Source organism: Phyllobates terribilis, unplaced genomic scaffold (genome assembly GCF_046119375.1).
Source record: "Phyllobates terribilis strain yellow unplaced genomic scaffold, ASM4611937v1 Scaffold_2__4_contigs__length_985480577, whole genome shotgun sequence".
Taxonomy (NCBI): Eukaryota; Metazoa; Chordata; class Amphibia; order Anura; family Dendrobatidae; genus Phyllobates; species Phyllobates terribilis.
In genome coordinates, this window is record NW_027362762.1 from 163,200,050 (window position 1) to 163,219,758 (window position 19,709).

Here is a 19,709-nt window from a genome sequence, read left to right on the forward strand (position 1 = left end):
TACACAGGGCATATAATGGCCGATATCACATAGCCTCCCGTACACAGGACATATAATGGCCGATATCACATAGCCTCCCGTACACAGGACATATAATGGCCGATATCACATAGCCTCCCGTACACAGGACATATAATGGCCGATATCACACAGCCTCCCGTACACAGGACATATAATGGCCGATATCACACAGCCTCCCGTACACAGGACATATAATGGCCGATATCACACAGCCTCCCGTACACAGGACATATAATGGCCGATATCACACAGCCTCCCGTACACAGGGCATATAATGGCCGATATCACACAGCCTCCCGTACACAGGGCATATAATGGCCGATATCACACAGCCTCCCGTACACAGGGCATATAATGGCCGATATCACACAGCCTTCCGTACACAGGGCATATAATGGCCGATATCACACAGCCTCCTGTACACAGGGCATATAATGGCCGATATCATATAGCCTCCTGTACACAGGGCATATAATGGCCGATATCATATAGCCTCCTGTACACAGGGCATATAATGGCCGATATCATATAGCCTCCTGTACACAGGACATATAATGGCCGATATCATATAGCCTCCTGTACACAGGACATATAATGGCCGATATCATATAGCCTCCTGTACACAGGACATATAATGGCCGATATCATATAGCCTCCTGTACACAGGACATATAATGGCCGATATCATATAGCCTCCTGTACACAGGACATATAATGGCCGATATCATATAGCCTCCTGTACACAGGACATATAATGGCCGATATCATATAGCCTCCTGTACACAGGACATATAATGGCCGATATCATATAGCCTCCTGTACACAGGACATATAATGGCCGATATCATATAGCCTCCTGTACACAGGACATATAATGGCCGATATCATATAGCCTCCTGTACACAGGACATATAATGGCCGATATCATATAGCCTCCTGTCCACAGGACATATAATGGCCGATATCATATAGCCTCCTGTCCACAGGACATATAATGGCCGATATCATATAGCCTCCTGTCCACAGGACATATAATGGCCGATATCATATAGCCTCCTGTCCACAGGACATATAATGGCCGATATCATATAGCCTCCTGTCCACAGGACATATAATGGCCGATATCACATAGCCTCCAGTGCACAGGACATATAATGGCCGATATCACATAGCCTCCAGTGCACAGGACATATAATGGCCGATATCACATAGCCTCCTGTACACAGGACATATAATGGCCGATATCACATAGCCTCCTGTACACAGGACATATAATGGCCGATATCACATAGCCTCCCGGACACAGGACATATAATGGCCGATATCACATAGCCTCCCGGACACAGGACATATAATGGCCGATATCACATAGCCTCCTGTACACAGGACATATAATGGCCGATATCACATAGCCTCCTGTACACAGGACATATAATGGCCGATATCACATAGCCTCCTGTACACAGGACATATAATGGCCGATATCACATAGCCTCCCGGACACAGGACATATAATGGCCGATATCACATAGCCTCCCGGACACAGGACATATAATGGCCGATATCACATAGCCTCCCGGACACAGGACATATAATGGCCGATATCACATAGCCTCCCGGACACAGGGCATATAATGGCCGATATCACATAGCCTCCTGTACACAGGACATATAATGGCCGATATCACATAGCCTCCTGTACACAGGACATATAATGGCTGATATCACATAGCCTCCTGTACACAGGACATATAATGGCTGATATCACATAGCCTCCTGTACACAGGACATATAATGGCTGATATCACACAGCCTCCCGTACACAGGACATATAATGGCCGATATCACATAGCCTCCTGTACACAGGACATATAATGGCCGATATCACATAGCCTCCTGTACACAGGGTATATAATGGCCGATATCACACAGCCTCCCGTACACAGGACATATAATGGCTGATATCACATAGCCTCCTGTACACAGGGTATATAATGGCTGATATCACATAGCTTCCCGTACACAGGACATATAATGGCTGACATATTGCATGCTGGGAGCACAGGCCGCTGCAGTCACAATGACTGTGTGTCACGTAATGTGATGTCAGCCTGACTGGAAGGGGCAGAGCCATAATCCCGTCTGTGTGTGGCTGCAGCTCCCCCTCCCTGCAGAACAATGAGATCACCACTGACTGTGCGCCATACCTGGGGACGTACCAATGTTACAAATATGAAGGGGAATCCAGGTCTGCGTACAGTAGCACGGAATGCAGTGAGCGTCCCCTCCACCCCCTCTACGGGTTGTTCATCCAGGCTCCCAAGCGGAAGAGGAATTACCTCCCGCCTTTCTCGAGCAGCACGTCACCATGGTAGTGACGTCACGGGCTACGCTGACGTCAAGTGAAGGCCTACCGGACGTCGTACAAGGTGCACCCCCTGCGCGGATGAGGGCGCTGTGTCCCGCCTGGACTCGGCCCCGCTGGGTTTGGCAGTTTTACGGTTCCTTGTCTGCGACTTTGTGAGGTTCTTCCTGTGACGGGATCCGGAGAGGAGGCGGCTCCCCTGGGGACCCGAGACGTTCACCCCGGTGATTGGCTGGAGCGGATCCCTGAGCTGTGAGTTCAGAGGACGCAGGTAATTAAAGCAAAACAGCCGCCTGAGCGGAGAGCGGGGCGAGATCACCTGGCCGGGAGCCACGGGGAGGCCCGGGAGCTACATCAGGGACACCCCCGCTCTGTGCACTACAGGCAGCTTCTGCCGTGTGCGGGGCTGGTAGCGTGCGATCACAGGTGTCCTGCTGATGTACCGAGCCTCTGGTGGCGGGCACACTGCATATAACTGTACGACACTGCAATCACTGCATATAACTGTACTGCACACTGCATATAATAGTGCTAATCACTGCATATAACTACTGCACACTGCATATAATAGTGCTAATCACTGCATATAACTACTGCACACTGCATATAATAGTGCTAATCACTGCATATAACTACTGCACACTGCATATAATAGTGCTGTGCACTGCATATAACTGTACGGCACTGCAATCACTGCATATAACTGTACTGCACACTGCATATAATAGTGCTAATCACTGCATATAACTACTGCACACTGCATATAATAGTGCTAATCACTGCATATAACTGTACGGCTCACTGCATATAACTACTGCATATAATAGTGCTGTGCACTGCATATAACTGTACGGCACTGCAATCACTGCATATAACTGTACTGCACACTGCATATAATAGTGCTAATCACTGCATATAACTGTACGGCTCACTGCATATAACTACTGCATATAATAGTGCTGTGCACTGCATATAACTGTACGACACTGCAATCACTGCATATAACTGTACTGCACACTGCATATAATAGTGCTAATCACTGCATATAACTACTGCACACTGCATATAATAGTGCTGTGCACTGCATATAACTGTACGGCACTGCAATCACTGCATATAACTGTACTGCACACTGCATATAATAGTGCTAATCACTGCATATAACTACTGCACACTGCATATAATAGTGCTAATCACTGCATATAACTACTGCACACTGCATATAATAGTGCTAATCACTGCATATAACTACTGCACACTGCATATAATAGTGCTGTGCACTGCATATAACTGTACGGCACTGCAATCACTGCATATAACTGTACTGCACACTGCATATAATAGTGCTAATCACTGCATATAACTGTACGGCTCACTGCATATAACTACTGCATATAATAGTGCTGTGCACTGCATATAACTGTACGACACTGCAATCACTGCATATAACTACTGCACACTGCATATAATAGTGCTAATCACTGCATATAACTGTACGGCTCACTGCATATAACTACTGCATATAATAGTGCTGTGCACTGCATATAACTGTACGGCACTGCAATCACTGCATATAACTACTGCTCACTGCATATAACTGTACGGCACACTGCATATAATAGTGCTGTGCACTGCAATCCCTGCATATAACTGTACGACATTGCAATCACTGCATATAACTGTACGGCTCACGGCATATAACTACTGCACACTGCATATAACAGTGCTGTGCACTGCATATAACTGTACTGCACACTGCATATAATAGTGCTGTGCACTGCAATCACTGCATATAATAGTGCTGCTCACTGCATATAATAGTGCTGCACACTGCATATAACTGTATGGCACTGCAATCACTGCATATAACTACGGCTCACGGCATATAACTACTGCACACTGCATATAATAGTGCTGTGCACTGCAATCACTGCATATAACTACGGTTTACTGCATATAACTGTACTGCACACTACATATAACTACTGCACACTACATATAATAGTGCTGTGCACTGCAATCCCTGCATATAACTGTACGACATTGCAATCACTGCATATAACTGTACGGCACTGCAATCACTGCATATAACTGTACGGCACACTGCATATAATAGTGCTGTGCACTGCAATCCCTGCATATAACTGTACGGCACACTGCATATAACTGTACGGCACTGCAATCCCTGCATATAACTGTACAACATTGCAATCACTGCATATAACTGTACCCCTCACGGTATATAACTACTGCACACTGCATATAATAGTGCTGTGCACTGCAATCCCTGCATATAACTGTACTGCACACTGCATATAATAGTGCTGTGCACTGCAATCACTGCATATAACTGTTCTGCTCACTGCATATAATAGTGCTGTGCACTGCAATCACTGCATATAATAGTACTGCACACTGCATATAACTGTACTGCACACTGCATATAATAGTGCTGCACACTGCAATCACTGCATATAATAGTGCTGTACACTGCATGTAACTGTACGGCACACTGCATATAACTGTACTGCGCACACTGCATATAATAGTGCTGTGCACTGCAATCACTGCATATAATAGTGCTGCGCACTGCATATAACTGTACTGCACACTGCATATAATTGTGCTGTGCACTGCAATCACTGCATATAATAGTGCTGTACACTGCATATAACTGTACTGCACACTGCATATAATAGTGCTGTGCACTGCAATCACTGCATATAATAGTGCTGTACACTGCATATAACTGTACTGCACACTGCATATAATAGTGCTGTGCACTGCAATCACTGCATATAACTACTGCACACTGCATATAATAGTGCTGTGCACTGCAATCACTGCATATAACTGTACTGCACACTGCATATAATAGTGCTGTGCACTGCAATCACTGCATATAACTGTACGGCACACTGCATATAACTACTGCACACTGCATATAATAGTGCTGTGCACTGCAATCACTGCATATAACTACTGCACACTGCATATAACTACTGCACACTGCATATAATAGTGCTGTGCACTGCAATCACTGCATATAACTGTACTGCACACTGCATATAATAGTGCTGTGCACTGCAATCACTGCATATAATAGTGCTGTACACTGCATGTAACTACGGCACACTGCAATCACTGCATATAACTGTACTGCACACTGCATATAATAGTGCTGTGCACTGCAATCACTGCATATAACTGTACTGCACACTGCACATAACTACTGCACACTGCATATAATAGTGCTGTGCACTGCAATCACTGCATATAACTACTGCACACTTCATATAATAGTGCTGTGCACTGCAATCACTGCACATAACTACTGTACACTGCATATAACTGTACTGCACACTGCATATAATAGTGCTGTGCACTGCAATCACTGCATATAACTACTGCACACTGCATATAATAGTGCTGTGTACTGCACACTGCATATAATAGTGCTGTGCACTGCAATCACTGCATATAACTACTGCACACTGCATATAACTACTGCACACTGCATATAATAGTGCTGTGCACTGCAATCACTGCATATAATAGTGCTGTACACTGCATGTAACTGTACGGCACGCTGCAATCACTGCATATAACTACTGCACACTGCATATAACTGTACTGCACACTGCATATAATATATGCCACACATAATAAAAGATCAAAACGGGGTAGGAAAGAGCACAATACAGTACCGGCAAGTATGGGTGGGTCCCTATAGGGATGCTAGTACGTCAATCTAAACATTTGAAGTCGCACGGAGAGTAATATATTGTACATTGGAGACCAAAGTAACGGAGAGAAGGATCCAGACAATCATATTGATAAAGTGCATGTAATGAGAGTCTTACCCATAGGGACACAAGTCACCACCCAGCCAGACTGCAGCCCCGACGCGCGTTTCGCGTAGCTTCCTTGGGGGGCTGTGGCTGTGGGGAGGATAGGCACCATTAAATACCTTTTGAGGCTATCGCTGATGATTACGGCGCATGCGGGGTGACATACGTCCCGCCGCACCGCGTCACATCCGGCCAGTTTCCCAGGGGGATCGTGGGCAGCGACGCACACACTGACGTCACTACCCAGAATCCCCGCGTACGGAAGCCCGACAGGACGCGGCCGAGCAGGGACGGCACCGCGCATGCGCGACTCAGCAGTGGCCATGACAGGTCAGGGCAACTAAGAAGGCAATAGTGTCAGTGAGGGAAACGGAATAGAGGATAAATGGGTATAAAAAAACCCTGTCGATGGTCATAAATAACAGAATGGCAAGAATACATCTACTATATATAACTCATCACCATAATACACAAGGGGACATATATATACAAGGTATAGTATCTATGTAAATATAATGAATAGATGTCCGTCATGTCCATGGCGATGATCTGTGGTACTAGGTATTCATATGGATTATTGTTGCCATTCTCGAAGGCATACGTTCCGCAATGTCCCACACATGATTGAACAGTATAATCAATGGTGCACAAGTACATAAACTATAACAAAGAAGAAAAAGAAAAAGTTATTGAAATAATACGACAAAATATTAAAAACCACAATAAAAAACAAGGGAAAAATGAGTCTACAAGAATGTAGAGAAACTATTATATTCATTAAGGCCACCAGGGGTCACAGTGTCCAAGGTTGCAATCCAACGACACTCCAGTCGCGCCAAAGTGCGTTTGGGATCCCCTCCCCTGGTCCCCAAATGTACCATATCGATGCCTATAAATCTGAGGAGTGAGGGATCGCAATTATGGCGCAACCTGAATTGCCGCGGGACGGACTTTAAAACCGACACGTCCAAAGCATCTCGAGCTGCGGCTATGTCCCTGACGTGTTCCCTGACACGAACACGAAATTCACGGGACGTAAGTCCCACATAATTTAAATTACAAGGGCAAGTAGCCAAGTAAACAATGTATGTAGAGCTACAGGAGATACGATGTGTGATCTTATATTCTCTGCCAGAATTGACAGAGAAAGACTTTGTACGGACTATATTTCTACAGGCCATGCAGGAACCACAAGGGTAACATCCCCACCTAGATTGGATCACCCCAAAAGGGGTCGGGGAAGGGGCAATGTAGTGGCTCCTAACCAGTGAATCTTTAACACTCCTCCCCCTTCGGGCTGTCATCAGTGGTCTATTGGGCAAGATTTTATTGAGTATTGGTTCGGTTTTGAGGATAGACCAATGTTTATTAAGAATCCCTCGGATAGCCTGCCAGTGGCTGTTGTACGTCGATATAAACCTAATCGGAGGGTCCCCATCAGGTGGTTTAATAGTGGTGGTCAAAAGAAGGTCCCGTGGGGTCCCCTTAGCCCGTCTGTAGCCTCTTTTAATGCTCCGTGCGCTGTAACCACGTTCATGGAATCTTTGGTGGAGGTCCCGAGACTGAGCCTCAAATGCCGCATCCGTAGAACAAATGCGTTTAGTCCTAAGATACTGTCCAACAGGGATGGCCCGAATGGTGGCAGGTGTGTGGGCTGATGTTGCATGAAGTAATGCATTGACTGATGTTTTTTTGCGAAAAACATCTGTCTGCAGCGAGCCATCCTGTTGGACAGTAATACTAATGTCCAAAAAATCAATACCAATGGAATTCCAACTATACGTTAATTAATTAAACGTATAGTTGGAATTCCATTGGTATTGATTTTTTGGACATTAGTATTACTGTCCAACAGGATGGCTCGCTGCAGACAGATGTTTTTCGCAAAAAAACATCAGTCAATGCATTACTTCATGCAACATCAGCCCACACACCTGCCACCATTCGGGCCATCCCTGTTGGACAGTATCTTAGGACTAAACGCATTTGTTCTACGGATGCGGCATTTGAGGCTCAGTCTCGGGACCTCCACCAAAGATTCCATGAACGTGGTTGCAGCGCACGGAGCATTAAAAGAGGCTACAGACGGGCTAAGGGGACCCCACGGGACCTTCTTTTGACCACCACTATTAAACCACCTGATGGGGACCCTCCGATTAGGTTTATATCGACGTACAACAGCCACTGGCAGGCTATCCGAGGGATTCTTAATAAACATTGGTCTATCCTCAAAACCGAACCAATACTCAATAAAATCTTGCCCAATAGACCACTGATGACAGCCCGAAGGGGGAGGAGTGTTAAAGATTCACTGGTTAGGAGCCACTACATTGCCCCTTCCCCGACCCCTTTTGGGGTGATCCAATCTAGGTGGGGATGTTACCCTTGTGGTTCCTGCATGGCCTGTAGAAATATAGTCCGTACAAAGTCTTTCTCTGTCAATTCTGGCAGAGAATATAAGATCACACATCGTATCTCCTGTAGCTCTACATACATTGTTTACTTGGCTACTTGCCCTTGTAATTTAAATTATGTGGGACTTGCGTCCCGTGAATTTCGTGTTCGTGTCAGGGAACACGTCAGGGACATAGCCGCAGCTCGAGATGCTTTGAACGTGTCGGTTTTAAAGTCCGTCCCGCGGCACTTCAGGTTGCGCCATAATTGCGATCCCTCACTCCTCAGATTTATAGGCATCGATATGGTACATTTGGGGACCAGGGGAGGGGATCCCAAACGCACTTTGGCGCGACTGGAGTGTCGTTGGATTGCAACCTTGGACACTGTGACCCCTGGTGGCCTTAATGAATATAATAGTTTCTCTTCATTCTTGTAGGCTCATTTTTCCCTTGTTTTTTATTGTGGTTTTTAATATTTTGTCGTATTATTTCAATAACTTTTTCTTTTTCTTCTTTGTTATAGTTTATGTACTTGTGCACCATTGATTATACTGTTCAATCATGTGTGGGACATTGCGGAACGTATGCCTTCAAGAATGGCAACAATAATCCATATGAATACCTAGTACCACAGATCATCGCCATGGACATGACGGACATCTATTCATTATATTTACATAGATACTATACATGTCCCCTTGTGTATTATGGTGATGAGTTATATATAGTAGATGTATTCTTGCCATTCTGTTATTTATGACCATCGACAGGGTTTTTTTATACCCATTTATCCTCTATTCCGTTTCCCTCACTGACACTATTGCCTTCTTAGTTGCCCTGACCTGTCATGGCCACTGCTGAGTCGCGCATGCGCGGTGCCGTCCCTGCTCGGCCGCGTCCTGTCGGGCTTCCGTACGCGGGGATTCTGGGTAGTGACGTCAGTGTGTGCGTCGCTGCCCACGATCCCCCCGGGAAACTGGCCGGATGTGACGCGGTGCGGCGGGACGTATGTCACCCCGCATGCGCCGTAATCATCAGCGATGGCCTCAAAGGTATTTAATGGTGCCTATCCTCCCCACAGCCACAGCCCCCCGAGGAAGCTACGCGAAACGCGCGTCGGGGCTGCAGTCTGGCTGGGTGGTGACTTGTGTTCCTATGGGTAAGACTCTCATTACATGCACTTTATCAATATGATTGTCTGGATCCTTCTCTCCGTTACTTTGGTCTCCAATGTACAATATATTACTCTCTGTGCGACTTCAAATGTTTAGATTGACGTACTAGCATCCCTATAGTGACCCACCCATACTTGCCGGTACTGTATTGTGCTCTTTCCTACCCCGTTTTGATCTTTTATTATGTGTGGTATATGTGATTTTAATTTTTCTATAAATAAAGATTATCTTTTACGCTTATAACTGTCCTTGAGGGTTTTATACTCCATTTTTGTGTAGGTTTAATGTTTGCTAGGGAGTACCCTGACCACCTATTATGACTTTGTATGGTGATGTTCGGTCCAATTTTTTTTCACACTGCATATAATAGTGCTGTGCACTGCAATCACTGCATATAATAGTGCTGTACACTGCATGTAACTGTACGGCTCACTGCAATCACTGCATATAACTGTACTGCACACTGCATATAAGGGTATGTGCCCACGTAGCGTTTTTCAAGCGTATATGCTGCGGAATTTCCGCAGCGTAAACGCTTGTGAAACGCTAGGTAATCCGCCCCCCATGGTCCCCAAGGGGATTCCGCAAGTTCTATGCACATGCTGCGGATTTTTCCGCAGCGTTTTTGATGCGCGCAAAAATCCGCAGCATGTCAATTAATTTTGCGTTTCCGCAAGCGGAATTGCCTTTGCAATGCAATAAAAAATGCAAGGCAATTCCGCATGTCGAAAACGCGTGATAAACACATGCGTTTTTCCGGGAGAGGACATGCAGAAATTTTCTGCTTCATTTCTGCAACGTGGGCACATAGCCTAATAGTGCTGTACACTGCAATCACTGCATATAATAGTGCTGAATATACCAGTACTGCACACTGCATATAACTGTAGGGCACACTGTAATCACTGCATAAAATAGTGCTGCATATACCAGTACTGCACACTGCATATAACTGTACTGCAATCACTGCATATAATAGTGCTGCTCACTGCATATAATAGTGCTGCATATACCTGTACTGCACACTGTATATAATAGTACTTTACACTGAAATCACTGCATATAACAGTACTGCACACTGCAATCACGGCACATACTAGTGCTGCACACTGCATATAACTGTACTACACACTGCATATAACTGCACTGCATATAATAGTACTGCTCACTGCACATAACAGCACTGCACACTGCAGTCGCTGCGCATAACAGCACTGCACACTGCAGTCGCTGCGCATAACAGCACTGCACACTGCAGTCGCTGCGCATAACAGTATTGCAAACTGCATATAATAGTGCTGCGTACTGCATACATGTGCTGCAAATAATAGTACTGCACACTGCATATAATAGTGCTGCACACTCCAGTCACTGCATATAATGGTGCCGGCACACTGCAAATAATAGTACTGGTACACTGCAATCACTGCATATAATGGTGCTGGAATACTGCAATCGCTGCATATACTAGTAATATAATAGTGCTGCAAACTGCAATCACTGCACATAATAGTACCGGCTCACTGTATTATTATTATAGCATCATTTATTCCATGCCGCTTTACATGTGAGAGAGGTATACATAGCAAACAACAAGTACAATAATTTGAACAAAAACAACTCACCGACTGGTACAGGAGGAGAGAGGATGTAATATAATAGTATCGGCTCACTGCACGCTGCATACAATAGTGGTGTTACAATGCAATGACCGCATATAATTTTGTCAACACTCTGCAATCACTGCATATAATGGTAATGAGTTCCTGCACACTGGTCACTGTTGCGGAGTTGGTGTCACTGGGCATTGTCTTTCCTGCACTTCGGTCACATATATGGTATATGGGGACACGTATATGGTATATGGGGACGTCTGTGAGCTGCCTGATTACTGCTACATTGTATCACTGCGTCTCCTCCCTGCTGATTGTAATATAGCTGGGGGCAATTCTCGGCAGTGCAGGTGATGATGGTGCAGTGCTGGGATCCCCCATTACTTCCTGGTCTCCTCCCCCAATCACTGATCTAAGGCTACATTCACCCTGTGACTATCCAAGAGAAAAGGAACAAGTTATTTCTCCGGTGTCGTCATAGTTGCTTCATTTATTTTCTCATCTGTTTCTTTTTTATCTGAAGCAAGTAGACTAAAGTTTTTTTAGCTGTTGGCTCTTAGCAATGTATCAGCTAAAAACTGATGAAACTCTGAAGTTCCTCCTTTCATCTGTGTCTCACCGATCCCCATAGAATTTAATGGCAGAGCCTGATTCGCAAAATGGATGAGAATAGGACAAGCTCGGAGTCTCATGGATTAATTGATGTGTGTATGGATCATTGAAACTGTAGGTGTGTGTGCCGTGCTAAAAATAAATGGACAGCACTAGGATGTGTGCATTCAGCCTTAGAATGAAGGATCCATACATACACAGCTGCACCTCTGAGATGCAGCCCCCTCAGATGAGACCCCAGCGCTGTGATGGCACATGGAGGTTCCTGTACTGTAGTGACTTCTCTGTATAACTGGACAATTCATTAGATTCTGTACCATATTTTTTTTTGTCTAATAGTCTAAGGCTGAGTGCCCACGATGCGGATTTAATGCATTTCCGCGGCTGCATTTCCGCCGCGAAAACGCATTAAAAACGTTTGTTAAGTTGTCTGCCATGTTTCCCAATGATAATCCGCATGTGCACAAATTTCCAATGCGGATTGTCATTGCGGAAAAATCCGCAGCACAACCATTTCTTGTGCGTAATCACGACGAAATCGCCGCCATTGACTTGCATTGAACCGCATAACATTGCATGTATACATGTATGCATGCAGATGTTATGTGGTTCAATGCGCGGATGGTACCCGGGTCTGGAGAAGAGGAGACTCTCATCCAGACCCAGGTACCATTAGTAAAAAAAAAAAGAATGAAAACTTAAAAAATAAAAACATTATACTTACCTCTCAGGCGGCCCCCAGTCTCCTCTGTCCTTGGCGTCCCGCGGTGTTCTGAAAGGACCTGCGCTGATGTCATTTAGTCAGCTAACAGGTCGCGCAACCACTGACGTCAGAACACCGCGGGACGCCGAGGACAGAGGACTCCACCGGAGAAGGAGACTGGGGGCCGCCGGAGAGGTAAGTATAATGTTTTATTTTATTTTTTACGTTTTCATTCTTTTTTTTTTTTTTTTTTTTTTACTATACAGTAGATGCAGCATTTAAAGCAGAATAAGTTGGTCACACAATATAAATCCATGCCAGTTGCATGGATTTATATTTTGTGACCAACTTGTCAAGCCCTTTTCCAAGTGATGCTCAAATCGCTTGGAAAAGCGCTTGAAAAAATGCATGTGGAAATGCATGCAAAAACGCTGAAAAAACTCTTCTCCCTGACAGAAAAAAACACATGTAAAATCTGCATGTGTTTTTTCTGCCAAGGAGATGCAGAAATGCTTAGGAAAATTTCTGCTTCATTTCTGCATCGTGGGTACATAGCTTTAGTCTAACAGTTCATTTACACTTCCAATTTATCGTGAACGAACTTTCCCAAGGAATGATCGTTTCCCAATAATCTTGTAATCTAAACAGGCGTCCGGTTACACTATGAATGAGCAAAAAGTCACAAACTATCATCATTCTCGGCAGCACATCGCCCTGAGTAAACAAGACCTGCTCTGCCGAGAACAAGTTGTAGATTTTGAAATGCTTGACTTTTAAACAGCGATTCAACTGTTTCAGGTTCTCGATAGTTCTTAAGGAGCGATCTGGTTTTTCCCGTTAAAAAAAAAAGAGGACTGTAGAATCCTCTCCTTTTTTCTGGCTCTGGAACCTGAGTAAGTACCCCTTCTGTACCAAGGACAGGACTTCCTGCTCTAAGGCCTGTTCTGCTTTCTTGGCATCTCTCGCCTTCTCCAGAATCTCATCTAGGACTGGTCCGACAAGGAATTCTCCTTGGCATTTAATACCACATAATTTACTTTTTGACTGAAGATCTCCTGTCCAGTTCTTTAACCAAAGAGCCTGGCGAGCAGAGTTGGATAAAGCGCACGAGCGGGCCGTGATGTCACTGCGTCTGCGGAGGCATCTGCTAGAAAATGAGCCGCCTTCTGAATGGTTGGAAAACTGGCTAAAATCTGATGCCGCGGGCATTTTTTCTGTATCTGCGAGTGTAGCTGATCTAACCATGTAATCAGTGATCTTGATGTGCATGTTGCAGCAATATTTGGCTTAAATGCTGCAGCCCCCAACTCCCAGGCCCTTTTTAGGAAACTTTCTGCCTTTTTATCTAAGGGGTCAATTTTTGGGATACATGTGATATGGCCACATCAAGTTTTGGGGCCTTTTCCCAACTCTCAGAAATATCTGTTTCAAATGGGTATTTTCTTTTAACTCCTTTTGGAACGAAAACGTTCTTATGAACTGGGAAACATTTCTGTTTCGTCACCTCCAACCCCCCCAAACATCACGTCCTGAATGGTTCTGGGCTCTTTAATGTCCTCAATTTTCACAGTGGCCCTCACCGCCTTGACTAATTTGTCTGTGTCCTCTGCTTGCAAACAATGACGGCCTTCGTTATCTTCTTCTGATGAGGATGAAGATGAGACATGCGAATAAAACCCTTCTAATTCCCCATCTTCCAAGTTCTCGTCTGAGCTCGTATCCAACTTCTCGGCAGGAGCATAAGGGGTCTTATTCTTTAGTCCTTTAAGCGAATTCCTGACCTCCGTTTTTACAATAGCCTTCAGGTTATTCATAAGGGACGAGGATTCCTTCCCACTGTCTTCTCTATGCAAAGTTGGCACAACCTTTTCTTATAGGAAGGCAACAATTTGGCTCTGCAAACTGCACATTCCTTATTCTTTGTCTTACTCAGCGCTTTTCTAGGCCTGTCCTACAATAAAACGTATTCAATGGACACAGCATTAGTTTAAAGGTAAAAGGGGTATTTAACTCACCCACCCCAGTAGCAGGAAACTACCGTGCACGGAAGGGCTGCTTCTTCCTCCGGATTTCTGGCCTGGTTCTCTTCCTCCATTCTGTCAAACCACTGGTGCGTTCAAGAATGGTAGGGGAAGAGCACCTTTTATAATGAGGTGCAATTTTCAAAATTCCCGTCTCTGGGACGGAAAGTGACATCATATGCCAGCCACATCCCTCTGCGTTTGTGTGTGCGCAACCTACTGCGGCCCTCAGACCGGAAGGAAGGGGATGTGTCCGCCCCCTAAGCCGCTCTGTTTGCGATGCAGTTGGCGCCCCTTCACCTCCAGACGACCTGCTGGGAACTCTTGCGACCGCTTCAGCCTCTTGTGTCAGAACAGGAGGGGGGAGATTAAATGACGCGCTCAGCCTGCCGCATTGGGGATTACCTGATCTATCCCCTCTACCGGGGGGAGAAGTGAGTATCCAAAATCCAGGGTATCCCCAGGGATTGTAGGTCTCCCTCCAAGGACAGGACACCACTCAAGTGGGAAGAGAGGCTCCGCCTTTTAAATCTGTAGGTTTCCTGTCCTTGGGGGCGGATCCTCTTTCTAGTATGGTGCTGTCCTGTGTTCCAGAAAATCAAATTACCGGTAATTGTCATTTTTGGATCAGTGTTTGGTCAGTGTCCATTTTACCCAGGGCTGTGGAGTCTTAGACTGTACACATTTTGGTGGAGTCGGTATAAAATGGACCAAAATTGTCCTATATATATACCCCCTCCTCACCCCCCTTTCTGTATCCTGGTAAAAGCCTACGGCGAAACGCGCGTCAGACCTGTGTGGACTCTGAGGGATCTTCAGGTAGCTCATGTGATACTTTCATGTCTACTTTTCAGTACCTTTGACCTTTGTATCAGCTGTCTTATTTATTCACTTACTGATCCCCTTTCTATGTAGTCTAAGTACTTACCCACTTGGGACATCTTTGTTGCACTTTGCACTTTACTTAAATGATGGTCTCCATATGTATCTTTACCTTAGGCTGACTTTGGTCACTGTGTTTTTGTACATGGTTTAAAATATCGATTTATGCTTCTACCTACCCTCAGATGCCCATTTTTCTGTTTACTGTTTTCCTCTTTTGTATCATTGTTTCGTGTGTGTTTTTATGAATTTTTCAATAAATGTCCATTTTATACTGACCATGAGTCACATTTATAGGTTCTTTATTCAATAAGGGATATCTGGTCACCAATCATTTTGTTCTTTTGGATTTATTTAAGTATATAAGTGGGTCTAGGGGAATATCCGTAAATGGTACCTTTTGAAGAAAGGATTTGACTGATTCTCAGAACCTTGGTATCAGTGAGCAGGTCCAAAAAATATGAAACTGAGAGCCTCTCGAAGAGCCACAGCACCAACAGAGATCTGGAATTCGGGCATCAATTTTATGCCTAAGTTCCGGAGTATGGTACCAGAACATTAATATTTTGTACTGATTCTCCGTGTACAGATGGATGTTTTAGATGCCTTATTCCAGATAGTCTGCCAGTCCCGAGGTGAAATGTCCCTATGAAGCAGCCTCTCCCACCTATTCATGTAGGAGTGCTTGAGGAAAGAATCTTTTTTTCGGAGTGTTAAGTATATTGTATATGTTAGAGATCAAATCCTTAGTTGAAGGGCATCTCTTGCACAGTATTTCGAATTCAGTTGGTCTAGAAACTTTGCCGATGCATACAAGGTTGAGGCCAGATGTTTAATTTGTAAGTATTGGTAAAATTCCCTATTTGTTATTGGGAACTTGGATTTAATGCTGTCAAATGGGAGCCTTAGGCAGTAGAGGTTGAAATATAAAAGAGACTATTGGAGAATTTTGTGAGGATAGGTCGAAGCGTTTCTTACACGTTGTCCAAATATCTCTAGTGAACTGAATGGTCCCTAAAAGTGGGATTGCAGTTTTAACAGGAGGGGAGACCATAGTAATGAGTTCCAATTTAGATTTTTTTTTACTTTACAGTTTGGAAGATTTTGGGAATTGCATAAATAATAATTCACTAAAATAGTGTTTGTTTTTTTATGAAAATTTAGACGCCATACAGAGCTTTTTGACTAAAACATGTGCTGCAGAAGTTACCTGCATTTATTCTCGTCATGGGACACAGAATCTCAGTATAATTTACCTTTGCTTCTCGGGTGCGTGAGCCACACATCTTACAACCAGCAGGGGCTACTTACTTGTTTTTGTTTCTTTTTATCAGATACATTTTTTTTTTTTATTGAAAGGAATTTTATTGTAGCAAAAGAATGAGCAAAATAAACATCCCATCCCCGTCCTTGCAGGAACATGGGGGCCGATTCATCAAGACTGGCATAGCCCACACTTGTGCTACACCATACTTGATGGCTTACAAGTTGCTCCAAATTCATTAAGAGGCGCAAGCCACTTAATGAGTTCGACTCTTCTTCTGAGTGGTGTGCCCTTCAGGAAATGTTACTACAGTTAGGGACTGGAGTAGCATTCTTTTCCTTGCAAAACACCATCCATTTTGGTGGCGTTGATTCAAACTGATGCCAAAAGTCTTAAAAAAATAATAATTTTGCGCAACACTGCATTACACAAAAAATTTTGTGACTTTACAAAGCATTTATGCCATTTTTGTATTGTAAAAGCTTTGATGAATCTGCCCCATAGAGTTCAAAAGGCAGTTCTAGGGAGTTATTAAAGAGGTTGTCTCACCAGGACACCTCCTTTCTATAGGCTTTAGGCACGTTTCAGATGTCCAGATATTTTCAGTGCTGGAAAAACCAGTACCGGAGATATCAGTGTTCGTGTGCACCTGTGTGGCAGATTTGTGCCACATCAAGATCACACGTACTGGCACCTGGTAATCAGCGGTACAGTTTGCGCTATTCCCAAGCACCGGGTGCTGAACGCTGCCCTCATCGTTGTCCCCTGCTGGCGCTGCGATCAGCGCTAGCAAGAGACAATGATGGGAGTAGTATTCTGCCCCCGCTGTGTTCTGGTGTAAAAATAAGAATAAAATAAAAAAAATCCTTATACTCACCTGTCTGAAGATGTCCCCCGCTGTAATCCATGCGACCGTTCAGCAGAGGACCGGGGAGAATGACTCGCAGCGAGTGGTGTCCTATCACAAACTGAGTGCAGCTCTGGGGCCCACTTGCTGCAGCGTGTCATTCTCCCCGGCTCCTCGGCATGAGCGGTCAGATGGATTACAGCAGAGGACCACTTCGGACAGGTGAGTATAAGGATTTTTTTTATTTTATTCTTATTTTTACAACAGGACAAAGCGGGAGCAGAATACTACTCTCATCATTGTCCCTTGCTAGTGCTGATCGCAGTGCAAGCAGGGGACAATGATGAGGGCAGTGTCCAGTACCCGGTGCTTGGGAAAAGAGCTAACTATGCTGATTCCCAGGAGCCGGTACTTGTCACGTGAATGTCTTCCGTGTGTCATCAGTGTCCATGTGTGCGGGACGTTTTGCGGCCCATGCTACAAGAAAAAAACGGACGTCAGCGTGTTTTGCCCATGTTTTGAAACACACTGACATGTGCACAGACCCATTCATTTGAATGGGTCTACATGTGTTTGTGTCTCCAATATGTGTGGAAACTGACACCATACGTACTCAAAACACTGACGTCTGAACAGTGCCTAAGGCAGCGTCCCCATCATGTTTTGCAGCCCATTTAGCATCGTATTATAATAAAAGGAATGTGTCATCAGAAAATTACCGATCAAGGTTTTGTGTTAAAGGGGTTGCCGGTCCAAACCGATATATCTGCAGTCACTCTGTATGACTACAGACTTATGAATCCCCCCAGCGCAGGCACTGTGCACTGCGGGGATTTGTTGGTTTCAGACCAGGGAAAGGAGGGGATCTCATCTCGGTACCTAATGGCAGTCGGGCTACCTCTGGCGAGCACATGGAGGGCTGTGCGGCCCTCCAAAGAAATGCCACCCCACACCATTACTGACCCACTGCCAAACTGGTCATGCTGAAGGATGTTGCAGGCAGCAGATCGCTCTCCACCGTGATTCCAGACTCTGTCACATGTGCTCAGTGTGAACCTGCTTTCATCTGTGAAGAGCACAGGGCGCCAGTGGTGACTTTGCCAATCCTGGTGTTCTGTGACAAATGCCAAGCGTCCTGCACAGTGTTGGGCTGTGAGCCCAACCCCCATCTGTGGACGTCGGGCCCTCATACCACCCTCATGGAGTCGGTTTCTAACCATTTGTGCAGACACATGCACATTTGTGGCCTGCTGGAGGTCATTTTGCAGGGCTCTGGCAGTGCTCTTCCTGTTCCTCCTTGCACAAAGGCGGAGGTAGCAGTCCTGCTGCTGGGTTGTTGCCCTCCTACGGCCCCCTCCACGTCTCTTGGTAGCGCTTCCAGCCTCTGGACACTACGCTGACAGACACAGCAAACCTTCTTGCCACAGCTCGCATTGATGTGCCATCTTGGATGAGCTGCACTACCTGAGCAACTTCTGTGGGTTGTAGAGTCCGTCTCATGCTACCACGAGTGTGAAAGCACAACCAACATTCAAAAGTGACCAAAACATCAGCCAGAAAGCATTGGTACTGAGATGTGGTCTGTGGTCCCCACCTGCAGAACCACTCCTTTATTGAGGGTGTCTTGATAATTGCCAATAATTTCCATCTATTGTCTATTCCATTTGCACAACAGCATGTGAAATTGATTGTCAATCCGTGTTGCTTCCTAAGTGGAAAGTTTGATTTCACAAAAGTTTGATTTACCTGGAGTTATATTCTGTTGTTTAAGTGTTCCCTTTATTTTTTTGAGCAGTGTATTATAAATAACATCTGTTTTGGTAATTGTGTTTTGTTTTTTTTAATTTGTATTTAAAAAAAAACAAAAACCCTACAGTTTTCACAGTGACCACTGGGGCTTGTTTAGGCTCATACTTCCTGTTCTTTACAGAAGAGATTTTCAGAGGTTTCATGATATAC

The 19,709-nt window shown here is 44.8% G+C and overlaps 1 protein-coding gene across 1 annotated transcript in view; it reads left to right on the forward strand.

Annotated features, from left to right (window-relative positions):
- Positions 1 to 2,334: 2,334 nt before the first annotated feature.
- The window catches only part of ATF1 (activating transcription factor 1), a 35,510-nt gene continuing 18,135 nt past the window's right edge, over positions 2,335 to 19,709 (forward strand). The window contains exon 1 of the mRNA XM_073663210.1: positions 2,335 to 2,657. The gene's annotated coding sequence lies outside the window, so the exon portion shown is untranslated. The remainder of the gene's footprint in view (positions 2,658 to 19,709) is intronic.